The following is a 23,522-nucleotide window of genomic DNA, read 5'->3' as shown; positions in this document are numbered from 1 at the left end:
TAGATTAACCCTTTCCAGCACAAATTATGAAATTGTCAGAAAATTTCACTTTTTTTACATTTCCTGTGTCCCTGGGCTTAGAAACCAACAAATATTGAACTAAAAAAAAAATTTATTCCAGCTATGAAATGAAATATAAGGTGGTGTTTGGTAGAGACCACTTCGAAACATGTGCAGAAAAAACCTCACTTCTGGTGAAAAGAACTTAAGCAGTTCTTTGTGTTATTCATGCACTATAGAACTTTACAAACTGCTCATTGCCATTTTGTGCAATGGGACTCAATCTTTGTATCACATTGAGCACATCTTCTTGAAGTAACTTGAACAGGTAAGTGTTTTGATTGATCCAATCTCTTTTATGGAGGAACGTAAGGCTTGAATTTGGGAAAAACTTCCAATTTTCTGGATGGCCGACCACTCTCACCCTTACACAAATAACTTCCAACCAAACCAGTGACAATGCAGCATCTAAAGTCTTTCAGCGTCATCTTGTTAGCATCTGGCATAGTGGACAACTTGAACAAGACAAAGGCATTTATTGTTGTAATGTTGATGAAGTGCCACAGTAGGCAGTGCCACCACTTTCTGACTTTTCTGTCAATCCCATTGAGACTTCAACATGTCAGCTTTGTGGACGCATCCCATAAACTGGTTGTACTCGATGACCATGTTTGGGCATGTAACTTGGGTAATAGATCCATCTTTCTCCTTCCTACCATTCCTTGTCACTTGTCTTCCTTTATGAATAGTCAAAAGAAGTTGTACACATTGTTTGTCCTTCCAGCATACAATTGGATTCCATCTGAACTCAAAGTGAAGTCTAAATCACCTTGCCTCAGCTCTTTTTCAGCTTTGAGTTTGGGTAGACCTTTATGTTTTGCCTGAACTGCACCACAGGAGTAGAGCTTGTTGTTCTTCATTTTTTCCATGAGGTTTACTGAACTGAAGAAATAGTCACAATAAATGGGATAATTTTTGCCTTCCAATCCCGTGGTAAGATTGATAACTACTCATTCTCTAAGTCCAAACTCTCTGGTGAAAGATAACTTCCTGGTGTAGACCTGAAAATCACAAACAAAACCATGTGTGTCTGCTCTGACCCAGATCTTGTAGCCTTGTTTATGGGCTTCATAGGCATATACTGTTTGAAAGCAATGCGTCCTTTGAATTTGAGCATGCTTTTGTTGACGGCCTGATCTTTGGTAGGCTTTTAAATCTTACAAAAGCTTGAGCGTAGTTTGTCAATCAGAGATCTGATCTTGTAGAGTTTGTCATAGTTGTCACTTCCTTTCCAGGGTAAGATCAAATTGTCATTGAGTTGAACATGAGCAAGAAGCCAGCAGAAATGGCATATGTTCATCAGTCCAGAGATGTAATTATTTCTGAGTTCATTGTGACTTGACCAGAAATCTTGATAAGATGGTACTGTCTGACATCCATAAGCATATTTATTGCTAAAAAAAACTTTCATTTCATCTTAAGTAATTGGGGTGAACAAAACACCTTTCTGAGTAGCTTATAAGTTTGTTTGAAATACAATGTGGTCAATCAGATCAAGAATTTAGAATTAAAAAATAAAAATAAACAAATTTATTTAAGATTTTAGATGCTATACTCAGTTTTGTTGAAATTGCTTGAGTTTCATTTTTTTGTTGAGCTGCTGAAGTGGTCTCAAGCTCAAACCATGCCAAAAAAAAAAAACTTTAGCATATGCTGCAAGGTGGTCATTGGGGATGACCAGCCTCTCATGTCCAATTTCTCCTTATTGTGCTTCATATCTGAAACTGTGATGCTACTAACTTGTAATTGACTACACAAAGAACAAATTGACAGGAAAACATTAAAGATACTACTATTTCTAAGTATTTTAAACTTTCTAAAAAACAGCACGTGGTCCAATCTAAATACTAGGTGTCACCTCACTAGGTGTCAGTTAGGCTGCCTATAAAATTTTGCCCGTCAGATAGCGTTGCTAGGCATATGCTAGACCAGTGGTTTATTATTTTCACCACAGATCATGATAAAAAAATATAAAAGGTGGTTTCATGTTGGAACAACTTCGTTGGAAAGGGTTAAGTCATAAACTTGTGTTTTGAAGAAGAAGTCCTTGATAAGGCTTAAAATTCAAATGGAATAATAGAAAATGTATAAAATTCAGAGCAAATGAAAAAGAGATAGAAAAGCCAAAATTAAGGTAAAATGTTTTTCACTAAAATTTAGATATGGGGTAAGGATAGGATAACAGAAGTAAAACTAGGGGATTAAGGGGATGTATAAACTGAGGAATAGGGATATATGGCAGAAAACTTGACCCTAGGCCCCTGTCTTAGCTCTAAGCAAATGTTTGAAAATACACTTTATGTGAATTCAATTAAATTGGCTCATGAAAAACAGTGGACATTTTTTTATGTATTGTTTGGCATCCACCAATGATATTTTTCAGTTTAAAAGTTCATCAAGTCAGTCAAGTTTTTTCAGTCAAAGTTTTCATGTCAGTCAAAGTCAATAAAAAATGTCAGGTTTCTAAATGGCCCAACTTGCTTGGCCACTGCAAGAAAGGCCAGAAAGCCCATTTCATCCTACCTAAGGTTGTGTTTTCTAAGAACTAAACATTGCTGCAAAAATTATGTAGCCCTCCACCACCCACAAATTAGTTGAACAGCTCCTTATTTCAGATAAATATTTTGATTAAACTAAACTATCTAAATATGGACAACAGGCACCAAAGGTCTAGAATAGCATCTTTTTAGAAAGAAAATATTGTAACAGAAAAACAGACCCTTAGATTGAAAATCTTATTTTTATTTAATGGTTTTTTTTATTTTTTTGAAAAATCAAATCCCCCCCCCCCCTAACGGCAAGGACTTTTTAGTTTGCCTAGGGAGTGACGTCTGCCTCCTATCCACTTTGGTCCATGGCTATGAGTTTTATCTATTTATTTATGTATTTATTTTATCTTTTTATCTATCACGAATACTAGTTGTGTTGATTACTGATAACCTTTGGTGTAAAATAATGAAATCTTGATTTGCCCCCCCCCCCCCAGTGTTCATTCGAACATAAATTAAAAAAGTTCTAGTGGCCTTTTTAACTTACAAAAAGAGGAGGGCAACTAGGCCCCCTTCCACGTTAAGGTTTTCCCAAAGTCACCCGATCAAAATGTTGAGATAACCATTTTGTTCACTATGGTTGAAAAATACAATAACTATGTCTTTGAGGATGACTTAATCCCCCACAGTCTCCAGGGGAAGGCTTGTAAGTTATGAACTTTGCCCAACGTTTACATAAAGTATTGGTTATTGGGAATTATACAGATGTTTTCTGTGGGGATTTTTTCGGGTAGTTTGGGGGGGGGGGTCGGGGCTTTACTTGGGAGGATCTTTCTCCATGGATGAAGTTTTCAGGGGGGAAGAGACATTGCTAGGAAGGGGGCGGCGGATTTCCCAGCATTATTTAAAAAACGACCAGAAATTAAATAATACAAAAAACAATTTTTTCAACTGAAAGTAAAGAGCAACATCAAAATTTAAGACGACCTCGATCTTTACGCTAAAGTTTTTTGTACTTTCATCACAGCTATTTATTCTAATTAACGGCCTTTGTAATTAAGGATCATTTGTAAGGAATTGGAACAAAATTTGAACTTTAGCGTAAAGAGTGCAGTATTGACAAGGGGGTGAGCCCTCTAATATACGTAATAAAAATATACGAATATAGATGTGCGTTACGTAAGGTAATTTGTAAGTTACATCAGAAAAAATTTCGAAAAAGTCATTTAGCAAAAAAAAAGTAAAATTAATGTGCAAATTTCATTTTCATTATACATTTACGGTGAGCCAAAATCAAAGTTGCATTAATTCAAAAACGTTCAGAAATTAAATAAAAAAAGGTTTTTTTTTGCTGAAAGTAAGGAGCAACATTAAAACTTAAAACGAACAGAAATTATTCCGTATATGAAAGGGGCCATCCCCTTCTCAACGCCTCGCTCTTTACACTAAAGTTCGACTCTGTCTCACAACTTAATTTTTTTAAATAATAAAAAACTTAAGCATACAGAGCGAGGCATTGAGGAGGGGACAGCCCCTTTCATATACGGAATAATTTCTGTTCGTTTAATGTTTTAATGTCGCTCCTTACTTTCCTTAAAAAAACTTGTTTTTTTATTTAATAAAGAAAAGGTTTAAAACATATAAACTCCCTACTATATAAGAGGAAACCTAATTAATCATTCTGTTGTGCGTGTTTGGGCTATTTGTATGGTGACATTGGAAGTTAATAAGATGTAAGTTTTGTATATTGTTTTGTTTTTCTTTTCTTAGTATGTTTTGTTTAATTTAGCTTAATATTTTTGTTCGTTGATAAATGCTTCAAAACATAAAGTCGAAATATTCGGAATCCTTTACTATTTAAAGTTAGTTGTTGTCTTTTTTTTCTTCTTTTTTTGTCCATTCCCTTGTTGAAAATATTACACCCGTTTTCACTACATTTTCTTTTGTTAAATTCAGGACAAAAATTTTTCTGTATCTTGAAGTGTGACAATGAATTGGGACAAGATAAGAGACGATTTTTGGGGAGGGATAGAGGATGCACTTGCCCTGGGCGTAGAAATTTCAGTGGCGCAAAATTTCAAATAAAAAATTTGACAATGTTATTTTTATTAAAATACGGTAGGCACAGTTAAAAATGAATTAATAAATTATTATTTAATAAAGAAAATGTGATAAATCAAATAATCAATAATATCTAAACAGTTTTTAATAATAAACTAAAAATAATTAAAACATGAAATTTTAATTAAATAATAAATTGAAAATATCATTGTTAATGAAGGAATTTTTTGTTAAAATTTGGACAGGAGGGGATCACTAATCAGGATTTTGGCCCAGGTGCAAGAGATAGTAGAACTGCCACTGGATTGGGAGTATTTTTTTTTATATTTTTTTATTATTTTTTTTATGTGAGGGTTTAGTGCTACATTTTTTGAAAAACAGAGGCATTGTAATTCTCCTGCACTCAAGCTTTTCTAACCTAGAAGAGCATGCATAGCAATTCAACATAATCTTGTATGATTCGAATTTGTTTCTCAATTATAATTAAACTAAAATGAAAACATTATGACTTTAAAACTTTTAACTAAGATAGTGAACGTTTAGAAATTTTCCTTAAGGGTATTCTCATTGAATTTCCTTTCTTTTAAGATCGTGGCAACGCGTGATGGGTAAGCTGGTATACTAATGAAAGTCCAAATATTAGTATGTGTAAAAAAAAGGTATTTTTCAAAGTAGTGTGGAGGGACAAAAAATCTAGGGGTCAAATGGTCGAAAAAGTTCCTTCAGTCAAACTTGGAAGTCTATTCTAACTGCGAGATGTGGCTATAATTGTCGTGAATAAAAATCAACTTATCCACTTTGTGTGGACTGAGGCTGCTTTCGATAAAAAAATTCAAGATATTATTATTTGAATATAATAATTCCCTACCCCCCCCCGCCCTGGACCCCACCTTGATAGGATACCGTCTCTGCTTCAAATTAAAAAAAAAAATACAATTTTGGCATCCCTTCTTTCAATAAAAAAAATCAAAGTACTATCACTTAAATATAATAACTCCCTATGCCCCCCACCTCTGGATACCGTCTTGATAGGATACCGTCTCTACTTTAAATTAAAAATTGCTTTTTGGCATCCAGTCTTTCAAAAAAAAAATCAAGGTACTATCACTTATATAATAACTCCCTATGCCTCCCCCCCTCTGGATACCCGCTTTAGGATACCGTCTCTGCTTTAAATTAAAAAAAAAATTAATTTTTTGTCATCCCTGCTTTCAATAAAAAATTCAAGATATTATCATTTAAATATAATACTTCCCTAACCGCCCCCCCTGGATACCATGCACCTTGATAAGGTACCTTCTCTGCTTTAAATTTAAAAAAATGATTAACTTTTTGGCATCTCTGCTTTAAAAAACAAATAAATTTGACATACTATCGTTTAAATATATTATCTCCCTACCGGCCCCCCCCCCTCTGGATACCACCTTAATAGAATACCGTCTCCAATTAAATTAAAAAAAATAACTTTTTGGTATCCCTGCTTTCAATAAAAAAAAATCAAGGTACTATCACTTAAATATAATAACTCCCTATGTCCCCCCCCCCTGGATACCATCATCTTGATAGGATACCGCCTCTGCTTTAAATAAAAAAAATAATAATTAACTTATTGGCATCCCTGCTTTCAAAAAAAAATCGAGGTATTATCATTTAAATATGATAGCTCCCAACCCCCCCCCCCCTCTGGATGCCACCTTGATAGGATGCCGTCTCTTGCTTTAAATTAAAAAAAATTAATTTTTTTGCATCCCTGCTTTCATTATAAAAAAATTCGAGATATTATCATTTAAATGTAATACCTCCCTACCCCCCCCCCCCCCTCTGCATACCACCTTGCTAGGATACCGTCTCAGCTTTACATTAAAAAAAATAATTTATTTAATAATTAACTAGGTCACTGTATGGTTCAAACAAACACGCGAAATAACGTTAAACAGCTTAGTGTTCCTTGAAAAAAAAATTGAGGGTAATAGTAAAGGGGTACAAAGTAGACCCCGGCACCGCGCCGATGAGGGAAGACCGGAGGTGGCGGGGCCAAAAACAGTGCGCCACGCCGCGCCGCCGGTAAGATGTCGGCGGCGTGCCGCCGCTGTGAAAAATGTTGGCCGCAAACATTAATGTTTTCATCAGTCTTTCTCAAATCACAGCTTAAATTTACAACAGATTCGAGCCTATTCATGAGTTAAAAAATTCACAAGTCGCTGGATGGAAACTGATCTTCTTCGTTATTCATCAAGAGAAGTAGAAATCTGGTAGAAACGAAATGGCTGTGGCGTTTCAGAACCCTTGCATAATACGAGTAGTTGAAGTATCTATTAGCTATGTATTCTTAACATAAATAATTATCAAAATTAATATTTTTTTCATCAAGCATTACTGCATACAAAACCTCAAATACCGTATATCAAAATTCGTCAGTTATCTGGTTAAAAACTTTGAATATAACTTTGAACTCAAAAGCTTAATTTTTTCATAATGCCCTTGGCCTATATCTGTTTCGTCACCTTTAAAACAGTTGAAATGGGCGACTTTGATATTGATTATTTTTTTGGCTCTTTTGAATTCCTAAAAAGCCTTCTTGTATTAAAAACTGGTTTTTAATAAAAATTAAAAAAAAATATTTTAAAGTTTTTTTGGCTTCTTTATAGAATATATGTCATGTAGGCTAAGGCTGAACTGCTGCTTTTTTATTGCTTTTGGCTGCTCTTTTTGATATTATTCATTTTTCTTTTGGGGATTCATTCCAAATTATAAACTGATAAATACCTAATATCAGTCAAATTATAAACTGCATCTGAAAGGAGTAAATTTATCAACCTGAAAAATAAATGACGAACACTTCACATGAGAACACTTAAATTACAATGAAACAAGAAACAGCTAATGGTTTATTCGGTAAGAAGAAAAATGAAGTGCCGGCTATTTTCTTAGGTAAAAAATGAAAAGCTCATCCGTTTTAAATATAATTATATGAAATAATGTGCAGACTGAAGTAGCTCCAGGAAGATGTTGAGATTTTCATCCTAGTTCGTCATTTTTAATCCATGCAAAATGTTAGGACACTTAGTATCAGTTATTGAGTTTAAGCTTTGATTTCCAAATCCTCACAAAAATTACCAAATTTAAGAAAGTCGCAACAATAAGTCACCTGTGGTCAAAATAAAGGCTCAAAGCTTCTGCTATGGTCATTTCCATGGAAATCTCCAAAGAGTGTGTTATTAAAATTGCTTTCAAGAGTAGTTAGGGGTATTTAGCCTTTTTTGCTTTTCTTCAAAGCTTTGAAAAAAGTGCTATAATATTCCAAATGCTACAGTTGTATTTATTTGTGCATATTTTCGGTAATCATTTGTGGGGTTATAAAATTTTTTGAACCACTGTAGTTACGGAAGAACGTTGCAACATCTAGTACCCTGAGGTCATAAACCTGTCAAAGACTCCTCCTTGAACTTCCCAAATTGAAAGCTTTTACTATGACCTGGCCTTTTAATGTAACTTGGGCACTGGACCAAGGGCGCCATTGTCAGAGCGCAACGTTAGGTCGGGATGTCGATAATGCTTTCGTCACACCAATTCGTTTTAGTGTGAATCTGCCTGGTACTTATGAATGAATGTTTTCAAAGTAAACCCGTTTCATCAATACGAAAAAAAAGGGTTAGACGCATATGTCCCTTTCCCTTTGGACGATAAAGCCATGCAAGTGCTGTATCAAGTATAATTCACGAAAATCTTGTTAATTTTTGTCAACTTTTCTACTTTTTCGCATCCCTGCTTTCAATAAAAAAAATCAAGGTACTATCACTTAAATATAATAACTCCCTATGCCCCCCCCTCTGGATACCATTTTGATAGTATACCGTCTCTGCTTTAAATAAAAAAAATAACTTATTAACAAAATCGAGGCATTATCATTTAAATATGATAGATCGCTACCCCCCCCCCCTTCTGGATACCACCTTGATAGGATGCCGTCTCTGCTTTAAATTAAAATAAAATAAACTTTTCGGGATCCATGCTTTCAATAAAAATATTTTCGAGATATTATCATTTAAATGTAATACCTCCCTACCCCCCCTCCCCTTCTGGAAAAAAATCTGCAAACTTACAATTCAGCTGTAGAAACAATCTGTCGGCTGTCAATTTCAAAATCCAACTGACGGCCGAAGCTTGTATAGTAGTGAATGCGTTCTATTATTCTATTCAACTATGAAAATAAAATTCTTGACTACGAACAATGTAAGAAATAGCGATTGGGAAACTGCATTCCAAATGATTTAAACATTTCATAAAGACGATACTTTTTTTGTCAACATATAAAGAACTGTGTATATTGCAATATTTGCAATTGCATATTGCATCTGTCTGGTTTTCATGCAAAGTAAGAAAAGAGACGAAAATTAATGAACAAGAGAGTAGTGAAGAATTATGGTATGCAAAGTAGTATTTTGCAGGGAAAGTCACTGGTGATAAATCGCTAGGGGTAGCACCGTGATTGCGTGATTTTCGGGGATTCGGGGAACCAAATTCTTTTTCGGGCTGACGCATAGATTTCCGGAGAAATACCCGAAAATCCGGGGATAGTACAAGCCCTGCTTAATTTCTAATCAGGAAAATCGAAATACTAAACCACACGAGAAGGAAAAGCTCCGACTTTGCGGTTGACGCAATAAAGAATTGCCGCAAAATTAATTTAAAGTCGACCGAACACCGCCGCCAATACTGGCGGAGGCGCGGGCGACGTTACGACACTTCGGTGGCGTTCAACCGAGCCTCTTGTCGGTGGCGTTCGGTCGATCCGCCGGCGTGGTGCCGGGGTCTAGTACAAAGACAACAACAAAAAAGGCGAAATTATTCAGATATACCTCAAACTATTGGAAAACTGAGTCATCTTGATAGGATACCGTCTCTGCTTTAAACAAAAAAAATAACTTATTAACAAAATCGAGGTATTATCATTTAAATATGATAGATCACTACCCCCCCCCCTTCTGGATACCATCTTGATAGGATGCCGTCTCTGCTTTAAATTAAAATAAAATTAACTTTTTGGGATCCCTTCTTTCAATAAAGAAAATTTCGAGATATTATCATTTAAATGTAATACCTCCCTACCCCCCCCCCCCCTTCTTAAAAAAAAAATCTGCAAACTTACAATTCAGCTGTAGAAACAATCTGTTGGCTGTCAATTTCAAAATCCAACTGAAGGCCGAAGCTTGTATAGTAGTGAATGCGTTCTATTATTCTATTCAACTATGAAAATAAAATTCTTGACTACGAACAATGTAAGAAATAGCGATTGGGAAACTGCATTCGGAATGATTTAAACTCATTTCATAAAGGCGATACTTTTTTTTGTCGAAATATGAAGAACTGTGTATATTGCAATATTTGCAATTGCATCTGTCTGGTTTTTATGCAAAGTAAGAAAAGAGACGAAAATTAATGAACAAGAGAGTAGTGAAGAATTATGGTATACAAAGTAATATTATGCAGGGAAAGTCACTGGTGATAAATCTATAGGGGTAGCACCGTGATTGTGTGATTTTCGGGGATTCGGAGAACCAAATTCTTTTTCGGGGTGACGCATAGATTTTCGGAGAAATACCCGAAAATTCGGGGATAGTGCAAGCCCTGCTTAATTTCTAATCAGGAAAATCGAAATACTAAACCACACGAGAAGGAAAAGCTCCGACTTTGCGGTTGACGCAATAAAGAATTGCCGCAAAATTAATTTAACGTCGACCGAACGCCGGCGCCATGCCTGGCTTCTGCACGCCGGTGGGGTTCGGTCGATCCGCCGGCGCGGCGCCGGGGTCTAGTACAAAGACGACAACAAAAAAGGCGATATACCTCAAACGATTGGAAAACTGAGTCATAGATTCGCCGTGGCATTCAATAAGATCCAAAGAATCTAATTAAAAGGGAGCACACACAAAAGCCAAATTAGGCAATAGCCTATGAGAAATCGCAAAATACCCAAGACAATGAACAAGTCCCAAAGGAGATCCCTGGGTCTATCAAAATATTAATATGGTTTCCCAGGGAATTTGATAGTATTTTCTTCCATCTCCGCTTTAAATGAAAAAAATAAATATCTTTTTGGCATCCCTGCTTTCAATAAAAAAATTTAGGTCTTATCATTTAAAAAGGATAGCCCCCTATCCCCCCCCCTGTTGTGCAAACTTTACAATTTTTGTATGAATCCAATTCTGGGGGTTAATCCCTTTTAAATCTTTAATTCCCAACCTTGTACATAGCTTAGTTTATAGCTAAATTTTGTCTCAATAGAAGGTTTTTTTTTGGGGGGGGATTGGGGTAACATATTTTCAGACAGAAGATTGTATTTTCTTTAATCTATCAGATGGATCTTTAATACATGCACTCAATGTGCATGTTGGCATCCTTTATATAGTTCCTATATCCTATTTATATTTCCTATATATAGGCATCCTATCCTACATAAGCCTGTGTCATCAACATTTAAATTTGCAAAAACATACGTCATTGACCAGTTAGTTTGATAAATTAGAATTTACGTACATAAACAATAGACCAGTGTCTTGGAGAAAGCCCTGAGGGCTTGGCATGGCTCCTAAGTCCTAGTGCAAAAGGAATGCCTGGCTCACAGAATTTGGAATTCAGGATTGTCAACTGGATATATTTCATGTCCAAGAGACATATTTCTATGAGCCGGGATATAATGATACAATAGGGCAAATAAGGGACATATTTTAAAAATTTGGGACATTAAAGGGACATATTTGGCAAATTTATGACATAAAATTAAATATTTCCCCACTAGGTATATATTTTTGTAAAAAATGTCACTTCACCAAAGTAGGGCTAAAATTACTTATCCAGTACTAAATTGACTTATCTACTTACTTTCTACTAATTTTTAAATTTTATGCTGTATTTGTCGGAGCTACTTTCTCTTTCGCGAAGACAACAATCTGCAGATAATTCTTTGCCAGTGTGTATTCTTTCATCTATTAACGATTTTTTTTCTCCTTGTTTTCAACAGTAGCCTACAGTCAAGATAATTGTCGAAACATCGATATATTTATCGATTATTACCAACTGCAAATGAAAATTTAACTTTGGATTCTTGATGATCTAGAATTAAAGCAAAGCTCATCAGTTTGAAAATCTTTAAAAAATAAGTGATACGGTCACAATGTGTTTTTTTTTCTGATCAAGGCACTTCGTATAAGGGCCCGACCAATATATCAGCTGTCTGAAATTATTGGGTAGATATGGGGTCAGTTTCGGATATCATAAAAAAAGTATAAGATACTGGCCAATTTTTTTAATTTTGTTTTTACGCAACTTATTCAGAAGATGTTACCAGACTTCCTAATGTAATTTTTGCTTGTTCAATGCTTGGAGGGTGGAGCAACTAGCTAAATCTGACTATGGTGGAGAGAGCAGCGGAAGTGAGTCAAATGAGGTCAAAGTATATTTGTTGTCAATACACAACACACTAGGACCTGGTCCAACAATGTTCGAAATGTGGTGAGTTCAAGAACGTACAACTTCTACTAACACAACTACAATAAAAAATACATTTTTGTTTAATGAATGTTCATCTGCATGGGTGAAATATCCAGGATTAAATCGGTTAAACCCATGACATGTGGTCAGGGGTTAAGTTTGGAAATTTAGTTCATGTGTCCGCATTTTTTGGTATACTAGACAATCTTGTCGACACAACCTCTAAATTCCTCCTCCAAACTTAAAATGTTGCACACCTGTATCCAGTGTGCCTACCATGGATTTCTTAGTAAGAGACCATATCAAATGAATGTAAAGTAAAGGGTTCTGACTAATATGTTAATGATTAAAATGTAATTTCCACTATTTATATTTGAGTTTCGAACAACCAGTTTCAATAAATTTCTTTCACCTCTTTCAATAAAATTGTCATTTATTTGTGTTAATGTAATTAAACCGTCTTAAAATAGAACTATGGTCCAGACTAGAACTTCATTTGGTTTAATTGTTTTTCAAAACTTTAGATGATGATTTTTTTCGGAGGGGAATTTATTGTCAAAATACATTGGTATGGTATTGGTATCGGACCCCAAAAATCCATATTGGTCGGGCCCTACCTTGTATAGAAGAAGTTGTCGTATAAACTTTGAAAGGAGTTCATTCAATTGAGAATTGGAAGTTCTACTTCCCTTTTTAAGATTCAAAACTGATTGGAGGGCAACCAGTCCCCTTCAACACCCATTTTTCTCCCAACACATCCAATAAAAAATTTGAGATAGCCATATTTTTTTCAACAGAGTTGAAAGGTCCAGTGATTATGTCTTTGTGGATAAAACACCCCCTTCAAAAGCCCTCAGGGCAAGGGTTAAAAGTTTTAATAGTTGCAAATTAGTAATATAAGAAATTTCGAATGCCCTTATAAAGATAAAAAATTATCAGTGCAACTAGCACCCCCCTCCACCACTTCATCTTTTCCCCAAATGAATCTGGTAGAAACTTTGAGATAGCCATTTTGTTCAAAACAAATTCCAAAGATCATATAACAAGACCTTTATAAGGTTTTTTTATGGGAGGGGTGGTTTTGTAAACTTTAGAAAAGGCTTATTGGATTGGAAATTGAAAGTTATAGTTCCATTTTAAGAGCCAAAAATGATTCGAGGAAAAGTCCTCCTCTCCGCCCTGCAGCTCTCTTTCCCAAATACATCTGATCAAAACTATGAGATAGCCATTTTGTTCAAAACAAATTCCAAAGATCACATAACAAGACCTTTATAAGGTTTTTTTATGGGAGGGGTGTTTTTGTAAACTTTAGAAAAGGCTTATTGGATTGGAAATTGAAAGTTATAGTTCCATTTTAAGAGCAAAAAATGATTCGAGGAAAAGTCCTCCTCTCCGCCCTGCAGCTCTCTTTCCCAAATACATCTGATCAAAACTATGAGATAGCCATTTTGCACAAAATAGTCCAAAGAAAATATAACAATCCTGAAATAAATTCAGCAGATATAAATTCCTATAATAATTAAAATTCAAAATGACCTGAAACCAGTTCTATGCGTTTTCTCCCTGGGAAAATCCCCCAGAAAAATATCAATTCGTGTAAAATACACCCCCCGCTGTTGAAAATACAAAAGAAACTTTAAAAGACGCATAAACAAAATCTGAAATTACTATCTACTCCCTTATGACTTCTGGGAATGTTTCTGGTCTATGCTGTTATTCTGTTAGTAAAGAGGAACACTAAAACCCAAAATGAGCAGAATTTATTGCGTATAGACAGGGGACTGCCCCTTGCTCGTTCAAACCTCCACCTCATGGTCGCAGAAACTTCGGAAGGTACTTCTTAGATCAGAAATTGAGAGTTCTAGTCCTTTTTTATAATCCAAAGTGATTGGAGACCAACCAGCCTCGGGGAGAGGGGGCAATTTTACAAGGGATTATTTTTCTCGGGGGGTCTTTTGCACGTGGTTTTGGGGGCGATTTTCCACTTGGAGGAATTCTGGGGAAGGAGCGTAAACACCGACCACCACAGAAATCATATGAAGTGCATTAGCATTGCTGAAGTAGAAAACGATGTTGACACAATATTTTTTGTTTTGCCAATGCATTTTGTATAGAAGGGGCTGTCGTAAAAACTTCAAAAAGAGCTAATTCAATTGGAAATGAAAAATTTTAGTGTCCTTTGTAAGATTCAAAAGTGAATGGAGGGCAACCCAGCTTTTCTGGCGTTCTGGAATATCGCTTGACTCCTGGATTGCACTTTATGTCATACGCAAAAAGTACTCTGATTGTCAAAAAGCTACCAAAGGAAGTGGAATTGGAAAACAAAGATTTTATACAATTATTGTAATTTCTGTTGGTTCTTTGTTTCATTGTTAAACATTATAAGCTCGATTCATTTACTAGCAAAATCTTCCTGAAGTAATCCTGAATTAGCCTTACTTGACCATCACCATTTACCTAAATTAACTACCTTCCAATACAGCAAGAAGTCCCTTAAACTTAAATTGTGCCAAATTTACGTCCAAAAATCACTTGTTTTATTCAAATCATTGTAGAGAGGGTCGTAGACATTGGACATGAATGCCACATAGAAATCATTGGGTTTGTTAATGTCTTCAACTGCAACCCAAGAATCAAAATCAGAGTTGTATCCTAGCCAACAAACAAGCAACTGTCTCTTGCCCCTGCGAGTGCGGCTCTTTAATATCTTTTCAATTTGATAAATTTCACTACTATTTCTAACTTTTTGTAGTTCATAATTATAAAAACCGCGGAGGATCTCATCATCGTTGGTGTCTTGCAGACAATATGTCGAGGGTTCGGTGTCTAGGATTTTGGACACTTTAAAAAGTTCAGTGGACCATAAATAATTCCCCTTTTCAAATATATTGCTGGTTCTATTAATTCGAACAGAATTACCAACATCGCTTTTTTGCTTCACAATTTTTTTTTCACTAGATTACTGTTTAAGAAAACCGTCAAATGTATTTTCACTGAAATAAACTTCCTGAGAGCTAGTACTGGACAGTGATCGATGGAGTCGTTGGTTATATATTTGCATGATGTTGTCTAAATCATGAATAAAAGCAGCAGTATTTTTCAGTGTACAATATCTCTAAATTAATAGACGAATCGTTCTTATCAATTGTTCACCCAATGCAGCCTTTATTGGATTGTGACTATGATAGAGCTTTGTATTATATTTCAATAGAACCTTTTGCACATGTGGATTATAAATTCGCTTCCTTGATCACTTTGAATTTTTCTATAGTTATCATGTTCAAGAATACTTTCTAAAGCCTGAGCAACTTCAGCACCTCTCTTTGATCGTAATGGAATGGCATATGCATAGCGACTAAAGACACTGATTACCACTAGAATATACTTGTAGGGTGTATTGTACCGTCTTTGAATCTCATCTAGAGTTAAAAGATCTGTTTGCATTATATGCAGAGGGAAAAGGGCTTTAGTTTGTCGATATTGTTTGCATGATTAAACTCTCACCCTCTGTGCCTAGGCTATGATAGAAAACTGATTGTTAGGCTCAAGGTAAATAGGCTAGACAGTTAAGGTCAAAGTTTTTGGCTAGGGACAAACTTCATTCTCTTTTGATAAGAAATGTAAGATGTTTGATCAGAGTATCACAAAAATCTTCATAAATGAGCTCTCTTATCAGACCAGAGTTTTTTGCTAATCAGTCCAGTAAACAGATCTGATATGTTTTTTTTGTCTTTTATTTTAAATTTGTTTATATCTCGGTAGGCACTGAGCTCTGGCACACAAACATGCCAGCCTTATAATCAAAATCTAGGCCTAAGCAGTTTCATAATATCATAATGGGTAAATTTATACTAAAGCAGCATTCACATGCACGTGGCTAGAATCCCATGCCTAGATACGTGTTTAGCCAGACTTCAATGTCTAGGCAACAACAGTTCACAAGTAAAATTTGGCGCTTAGCTAAAACTACAAATCTAGTTTCAAATAGATTACAGTTGTCATTTCTAGCCAATTAAGAGAGCTTATTCAGGCAAAACTTTCAAAATTGTAATCCCTATTTTTACTGTCACAAGATAATGGATGAGATAAACCAAACAATTGCCTTAGGGTGCTTCATTATTATAACTGGTGTTGCAAATTTGCCTAAAATGAAAAAAAACAATTAGTGAGAAAACAAAAGTTAAATTTCAGTTTAAAAATATAAACTAGAACTCAAAGTCTAGCCAGGCACCTTGTCTAGCCAAGCACAAAATTCTACTTGTGAATGGTCATTGCCAAATACAAAATTTTGCTGGCTTAGTTGAGTAAAGACAGATTATGACCAAGATACAGAAAGTTTGGTTTAACCACATAATGAGGCTCAGCTATGCTGTTTTTTTTTAAGAGGTGGCAAAGAGATACCTCCTTGATCCTTTTTTGGACTGGGATAATAGTAAAAGGAGTTTTTATCCCAATTGGTAGACTAATCTTAATCTTCACTATAAGAAATGATTCTAACCAAAAAAAGCTTTTATTATTGAAGCTTTTATTATGACCTTGCCTTTTAATATAACTTGGGCACTGGACCAGGCACCTTTGCTTTCAAAAAAACGAGGTATTATCATTTAAATATGTTAGCTCGCTACCCCCCCCCCCCTCTGGATACCACCTTGATAGGATGTCGTCTCTGCTTTAACATAAAAAAAAATAACTTTTTAGGATCCCTGCTTTCAATAAAAAAATTTCGAGATATTATCATTTAAATGTAATACCTCCCTACCCCCCCCCTCTGGATACCACCTAAATAGGATACCGTCTCACCTTTCATTAGAAAAATAATTTACTTAATAATTAACTAGGTCACTATATAGTTAAAACAAACACGCAAAATAACGTTAAACAGTTTAGTGTTCCTTCGAAAAAAAAATTGAGGGTAATAGTAAAGGGGTACAAAGACAACAACAAAAATGTCAAAATTATTCAGATACACCTCAAATTATTGGAAAACTGAGTCATAGATTCGCCGTGGCATTCAATAAGATCCAAAGAATCTAATTAAAAGGGAGCACACACAAAAGCCAAATTAGGCCAGTAGCCTATGAGAAATCGCAAGCTACCCACGACAATGAACACGCCCTAATGGGGGGGGGCCGGGGTAGATCAAAAAATTTAAATGGTTTCCCAGGGAATTTGATATCATTTTCTTCTGTCTCCATTTTAAATGAAAAAAAAAATAATTATCTTTTTGGCATCCCTGCTTTCAATAAAAAAAAAATTTGGTATTATCATTTAAAAATGATAGCCCTCTATTCCCCCCCCCTGTAGGCCAAAATTTAAAATTTATTAATTAATAATATTTTTTGGGTAAATTCCGGTTAAATATTTAATTACCCAACAATTTAAATTATCTGATTCGTTAGCTAAATTTCTTCTAAATTTAAGTTTTTTTTTAGGGGGGGGGGTACAAATAAAAAAACAAAAAAGGAGAAATTATTCAGATCTACCTCAAACTATTTGAAAAATGAGTCATCTTTATAGGATACCGTCTCTGCTTTGAATAAAAAAAAAATTAACTTATTAAAAAAATCGAGTTATTATAATTTAAATTTTATCTAACACTACCCCCCCCCCCCCTTCTGGATACCATCTTGATAGGATGCTATCGGAGCTGTATAAATTCCAGCCAAACATTTTGTTAAAAATCAAACATTTTTTTTTACAGTGAAGGCGGAAAATTGGATTTCCTGGAACCCAGCATCTCCACCTGAACCACCTGCTCGAGCTACCTTCGAAAATGTGACAGGTAAGAGCAACCACTTTAAGCATAATGCCTCAACTTTTCTGTATGATGATTTTACTAAAGAAATTTGGGTGGACAGAGACTGATATTAATGTTCATGTGGATGGAAGTTCTGTATGACTTAGTCTTCTATGTGGCTGAAGGCATCACAACCTCCACAGTAGTGTTCTCTGATGTTTAAATACATTCTATGCATTGGCTTAAATACATTTAAAATTTTCATAATAAAAGAGAAAAATTACTGTAAAAAACAGTGTATTAAAAACTAGTTTTTAATAACAAATTAAAAAAAATACATTTTAAACCTTTTTTGGCTTCTTTATCGACTATCTTTCCTGTAGGCTAAGGCTGAACTGCTGCTTTTTTAGTAATTTTGACTGCTCTTTTGGATATTATTAAATTTCTTTTTTTTGGGGGGGGGGGGATTCATTCCAAATTATAAACTGATAAATACCTAATATCAGTCAAATTATAAACTGCATCTAAAAGGAGTAAATTTATCAAATTGAAACATACATGATGAACACTTCACATGAGAAGACTTCAATTACAATGACACAGAAAACACTTAATGGTTTATTTGGTATGAAGAATAATGAAGTGCCAGCTATTTTCTTAGGTAAAAAATGAAAGCATATCCGTTTTAAATGTAATTAAATCAAATAATGTGCAGACTGAAGTAGCTCCAGGAAGATGTTGAGATTTTCATCCTAGTTTGTCGCTTTTAATCCAAACAAAATGTTAGGACACTTAGTATCAGTTAATGAATTTAAGCTTTGATTTCAAAATGCTCACAAAAATTACCAAATTTAAGAAAGTCGCAACAATAAGTCACCTGTGATCAAAATACTCAAAAGACTCCTCTTTGATCCCCACCCAGGCTCAAAGCTTCTGTTATGGTCATTTCCATGGAAATCTCCCAAGAGTTTCTTTTTAAAATAGCTTTGAAGTGTAGTTAGGGGTATTTAGCCTTTTTTGCTTTTCTTCAAAGCTTTGAAAAAAGTGTTATAATATTCCAAATGTTACATTTGTTATATTTTTGCATATTTTTGGTCGTCATTTGTGGGTTGATTGACTTTTTTGAGCCACTGTAGTTACGTAAGAGAGTTGCAAACTGAACCTCCCAAACTGAAAACTTATTATGACCTGGCCTTTTAATGTAACTTGGGAATTGGACCAGGCACCCCTGCTTTAAAAAAACAATCGAGGTATTATCATTTAAATATGATACCTCACTACCCTCCCCCCCCTCTGGATACCACCTTGATAGGATGCCGTCTCTGCTTTAAATTAAAAAAAAGTTAACTTTTAGTTATCCCTGCTTTTAATAAAAAAAAATCAAGATATTATCATTTAAATGTAATACATCCCTACTCCCCCCCTCTCGGGATACCACCTGGATAGGATACCGTTTCACCTTTCATTAGAAAAATGATTTACTTAATAATTAACTAGGTCACTATATGGTTCAAACAAACACGCAAAATAACGTTAAACAGCTTAGTGTTCCTTGAAAAAAAGTTGAGGGTAATGGTAAAGGGGTACAAAGACAGCAACAAAAATGTCAAAATTATTCAGATATACCTCAAATTATTGGAAAACTGAGTCATAGATTCGCCGTGGCATTCAATAAGATCCAAAGAATCTAATTAAAAGGGAGCACACACAAAAGCCAAATTAGGCCAGTAGCCTATGAGAAATCGCAAAATACCCAAGACAATGAACAAGTCCAAAGAGGGAGGGGGGCGGGGTCTATCAAAAGATGTCAATGGTTTCCCGGGGAATTTGATATCAGGGTCTTATGTCTTCACTTTAAATGAAAAAAATAATTATATTTTTGGCATCCCTGCTTTCAATAAAAAAGGAGGTATTATCATTTAAAAATAATAGCCCCCTATCCCCCCCCCCTGTAGGCAATAATTTACAATTTATTTATTAATAAAATTTTTGAGGTAAATTCCGGCTCAATCTTTAATTACCCAACCTTGTACATTATCTTATTCTATAGCTAAATTTAGTCTCAATAGAAGGTTTTTTTTGGGGGGGGAGGGGGTAAAAATGTTTCAGAAAGAAGATTGTATTTTCTATCAGGCGTTCGACAATTGAGTATTAAACATTAAGAAAATCTTATCTAAAAACAGCCAAAAAAAATCTGCAAACTTACAATTCAGCTGTAGAAACAATCTATAGCCTGTCAATTTCAAAATCCAACTGAAGGCTGAAGCTGTATAGTAGTGAATGCCTTCTAATTCTATTCAACTTAAAAATAAATTCTTGACTACGAATGATGTAAGAAATAGTGATTGGGAAACTGCATTCGAAATGACTTAAACTCATTTCATAAAGACTATACTGTTTTATGTCAACATATGAAGAACTGTGTATATTGAAATATTTGCAATTGCATATGTCATCTGTCTGGTTTTTATGCAAAGTAACAAAAGAGACAAAAATTGATGAACAAGAGAGCAGTGAAGAATTATGGTATGCTAAGTATTATTTGGCAGGGAAAGTCACTGGTGATACATCGCTAGGGGCAACACCGTGATTGCATGATTTTCGGGGAACCAATTTTTTTTGGCGTGACGCATAGATTTTTGGGGAAATACCCGAAAATTTGGGGATAGTGAAAGCCCTGCTTGATATCTAATCAGGAAAATCGAAATACTAAACCACACGAGAAGGAAAAGCTCCGACTTTGCGGTTGGTGCAATAAAGAATTGCCGCAAAATTAATTTAAAGTCGACCGAACACCACCGCCTCTACTGGCAGCGGTGCGCCGGCGGTGTTACGACACTTCGGTGGCGTTCGACCAGGCCTATTGTTGGTGGCGTTCGGTTTAATTAATTAAATAATCAAATTGTGTCCAAAATTTTACTTAGAATCCAATATTTGAATTCTCAAGTAGAAAACTGAAAAAGCGGGAAGCTTACAAGTATGGATACAGACATAAAAATCTAGTTACCTTTTCTCGGCTTATCTGTCAATCAAGATGGGTGACCGGATAGGAATTCCCAAAGTGGCCAGATCAACCAAAGAATGATTCCTCTGAACTGATTTTCAGTATTTTTCGAGCAGGTTGGAAAAAACATTTTTAGGGACTGACTTTTCCTGAAGTCAGATTAGAAAATTCTGCTCCGATTAATAGAAAAAAGAAAATTTACACTTCCTGATGGTGTAAGTCTCATCAAAACTGAATATCTATCAGGCCCAAATTAAAAGAAATTAGATTGCTTTTCTAAGATATCTGGGAAATTGGGTGTTGGCTTTTATTTTTCTCTCGTTTATTTAAATCTACTATCTAAGTTTTACTAGTTATGTTTTTTTTTTCAGTGTACGAGTAATAATAGAAATAAATAATTTAACCGTCTAATTGGTAAGATAAGGGTAGTAAAAGGTGTCTGATCTCATTTCCTGACAGAGAAACGATTACGATGCTTGAGAAAATGTCAGTTGTTACCAAACGCTAAATGGCGTTGAGGCTTAATTTTTGCGAATACTAGTGCCAGTTTCTACTCTTAATAGCTACCCATGCTCTTGCGGGCTAGGTATTTCTAGTTGTTCATCTTGTCGTCTGTCCTGCAGCTTTTTGTTAAATTATGTATTTCGTTTTTTTTATACGTTACAGCTTGCTATACACTCCTCTCTCTCTGTTCTCTCTCTCTCTGTCTCCCTTTCTCTCTCTCCTTCTCTCTCTCGCTCTCTTTATCTTTATTTCTGTTTCTCTCCTTTCAGTATCTCCTGTAAGATAAAAGCCTCTCATCTTATTGAACTCTGAAATAACAAGATAATATTTATTAATTTATTAAGATCTATTAAAATTTAATATTTACCAAAAAAAAAGTTTTTGTCTAATTTTAATATTTATTTTTTGCAAAAGAATAAATAAATTTTAAAATAAACCATAAAAAATCGTGTTTAGTGTTATACTATAATTTTTTCGATTATTATACTTCGATTTTCTTAATTAAGTCTAATTTTTTAAATATTTATTTTAAAATCAGAATTATAGCTGATTGAACTGTTTGTCTTTCACAAGCTTCGAGTTACCAGATATCGAAAAAAAAAAGTTTTTAGTAATATAATTATTGAATTTTTTTTTTTATATAACATCCTAGAAACTATTAAGCAATTTTACCATTCATCTGACAGTGGAGTATTTTATACGCTCTTGATTCATCCTGGTCTGAAATAACTAAATGAAAAGCATTAAACAGAAAAAATACTACAGAAATCTCTGGTCAGTGATAAAACAGGGCAAAACGCCCATATGTCGGACTATCATTAGTTTAAAAAACAACTTTAAAGAAGGTAACGAAATAATCTTGATAAAACCTTCAGGTCAAAAACGACATAAAGAGCCATCGTCTCGACAGAAGGAAACAGATACCTGCATTTCGTTAGGCTCTGCCAGAAGGGCTAATTCTCTGTTATATATATATATATATATATATATATATATATATATATATATATATATATATATATATATATATATATATATATATATATATATATATATATATATATATATATATATATATATATATATATGTACATATGTATATATATATATATATATATATATATATATATATATATATATATATATATATATATATATATATATATATATATATATATATATATATATATATATATATATATATATATATATATATATATATATATATATATATATATATATATATATATATATTACATTTATATTAATATTTTTTTAGACAATCTATTTTCAATCCTTTTGTATTTAACTGGTCTTAAGTCAGACTCTATCTCACACCATCTCTCTCTCTTTCTCTATATATCTATCTATCTATCGCTCGATATATATATATATCTCTATCTATCTATCTATCTATATATTTCTCTCTATTTCACTTTATATATATATACATATGTTTACACATATATTTACATTTTTTAAGAGAATCTAGTTTCAATCGTTTTGTACTTGAAACTATTCAAGGAGTGCAAAGAAGTAAAAGAAAGGTTACAAACAGACTTCAAAAACCGATTGAAGATTAAATTTAGCAATGTTGTTTTTACATGTGAAACTGGTTGACACTGCAGTTGTCGTATGATTTTAAGTAATCTGAATTGAAATAGTAACTGGGGCCTGTTGAGTTAGGTTTTCTGCTGGGCACTTAAATTTAGACATGTAGCTACATAATTTATACTTGCAGCTTCGAGTGAACCCTGTTTGTCTGAATGTACATTGCCTTATAAGGTAGGATTTTGCTGCAATTACAGCATCATTAAAATATAATTATTTCATCAGGTTCAGTTGAGGCTACTGAGCAGCAATCGATGGATTATTTAAGATGGATTATTATAGCACTTTCTGCTTTCGCCGTACTTCTCATCATGTATATCATTGTTGATGCTATTTGCTGTCTCACGAAAGTACGGTAAGATTACTTCTTTTTTTGGTGGTGGTGGTTGGCTGCTGTAAAAAAAATATATATATATATATATATATATATATATATATATATATATATATATATATATATATATATATATATATATATATATATATATATATATATATATATATAATAGTAAAGTTCAGCTGTGGCGAGGAGTCAGACGCCACCAGAACGACTGTGCAAGAGGGA

At 34.2% G+C, this 23,522-nt stretch overlaps 1 long non-coding RNA gene across 1 annotated transcript in view; it reads left to right on the top strand.

Moving 5' to 3' along the window:
- Positions 1-23,316, top strand: part of LOC148950220 (uncharacterized) — a gene marked incomplete at its 5' end in the record, with an annotated part of 29,666 nt that extends 6,350 nt beyond the window's left edge. The window contains 2 exons of the long non-coding RNA XR_016141980.1: positions 17,803-17,883; positions 23,183-23,316. This is a non-coding gene — a long non-coding RNA (uncharacterized LOC148950220). The remainder of the gene's footprint in view (positions 1-17,802; positions 17,884-23,182) is intronic.
- Between the last annotated feature and the right edge of the window lie 206 nt (positions 23,317-23,522).

This window comes from Artemia sp. Qi Xiang Cuo, chromosome 7 (genome assembly GCF_049724085.1).
Source record: "Artemia sp. Qi Xiang Cuo chromosome 7, ASM4972408v1, whole genome shotgun sequence".
NCBI classification, from domain to species: Eukaryota; Metazoa; Arthropoda; class Branchiopoda; order Anostraca; family Artemiidae; genus Artemia; species Artemia sp. Qi Xiang Cuo.
This window is presented reverse-complemented; position numbering and strand designations above follow the sequence as displayed.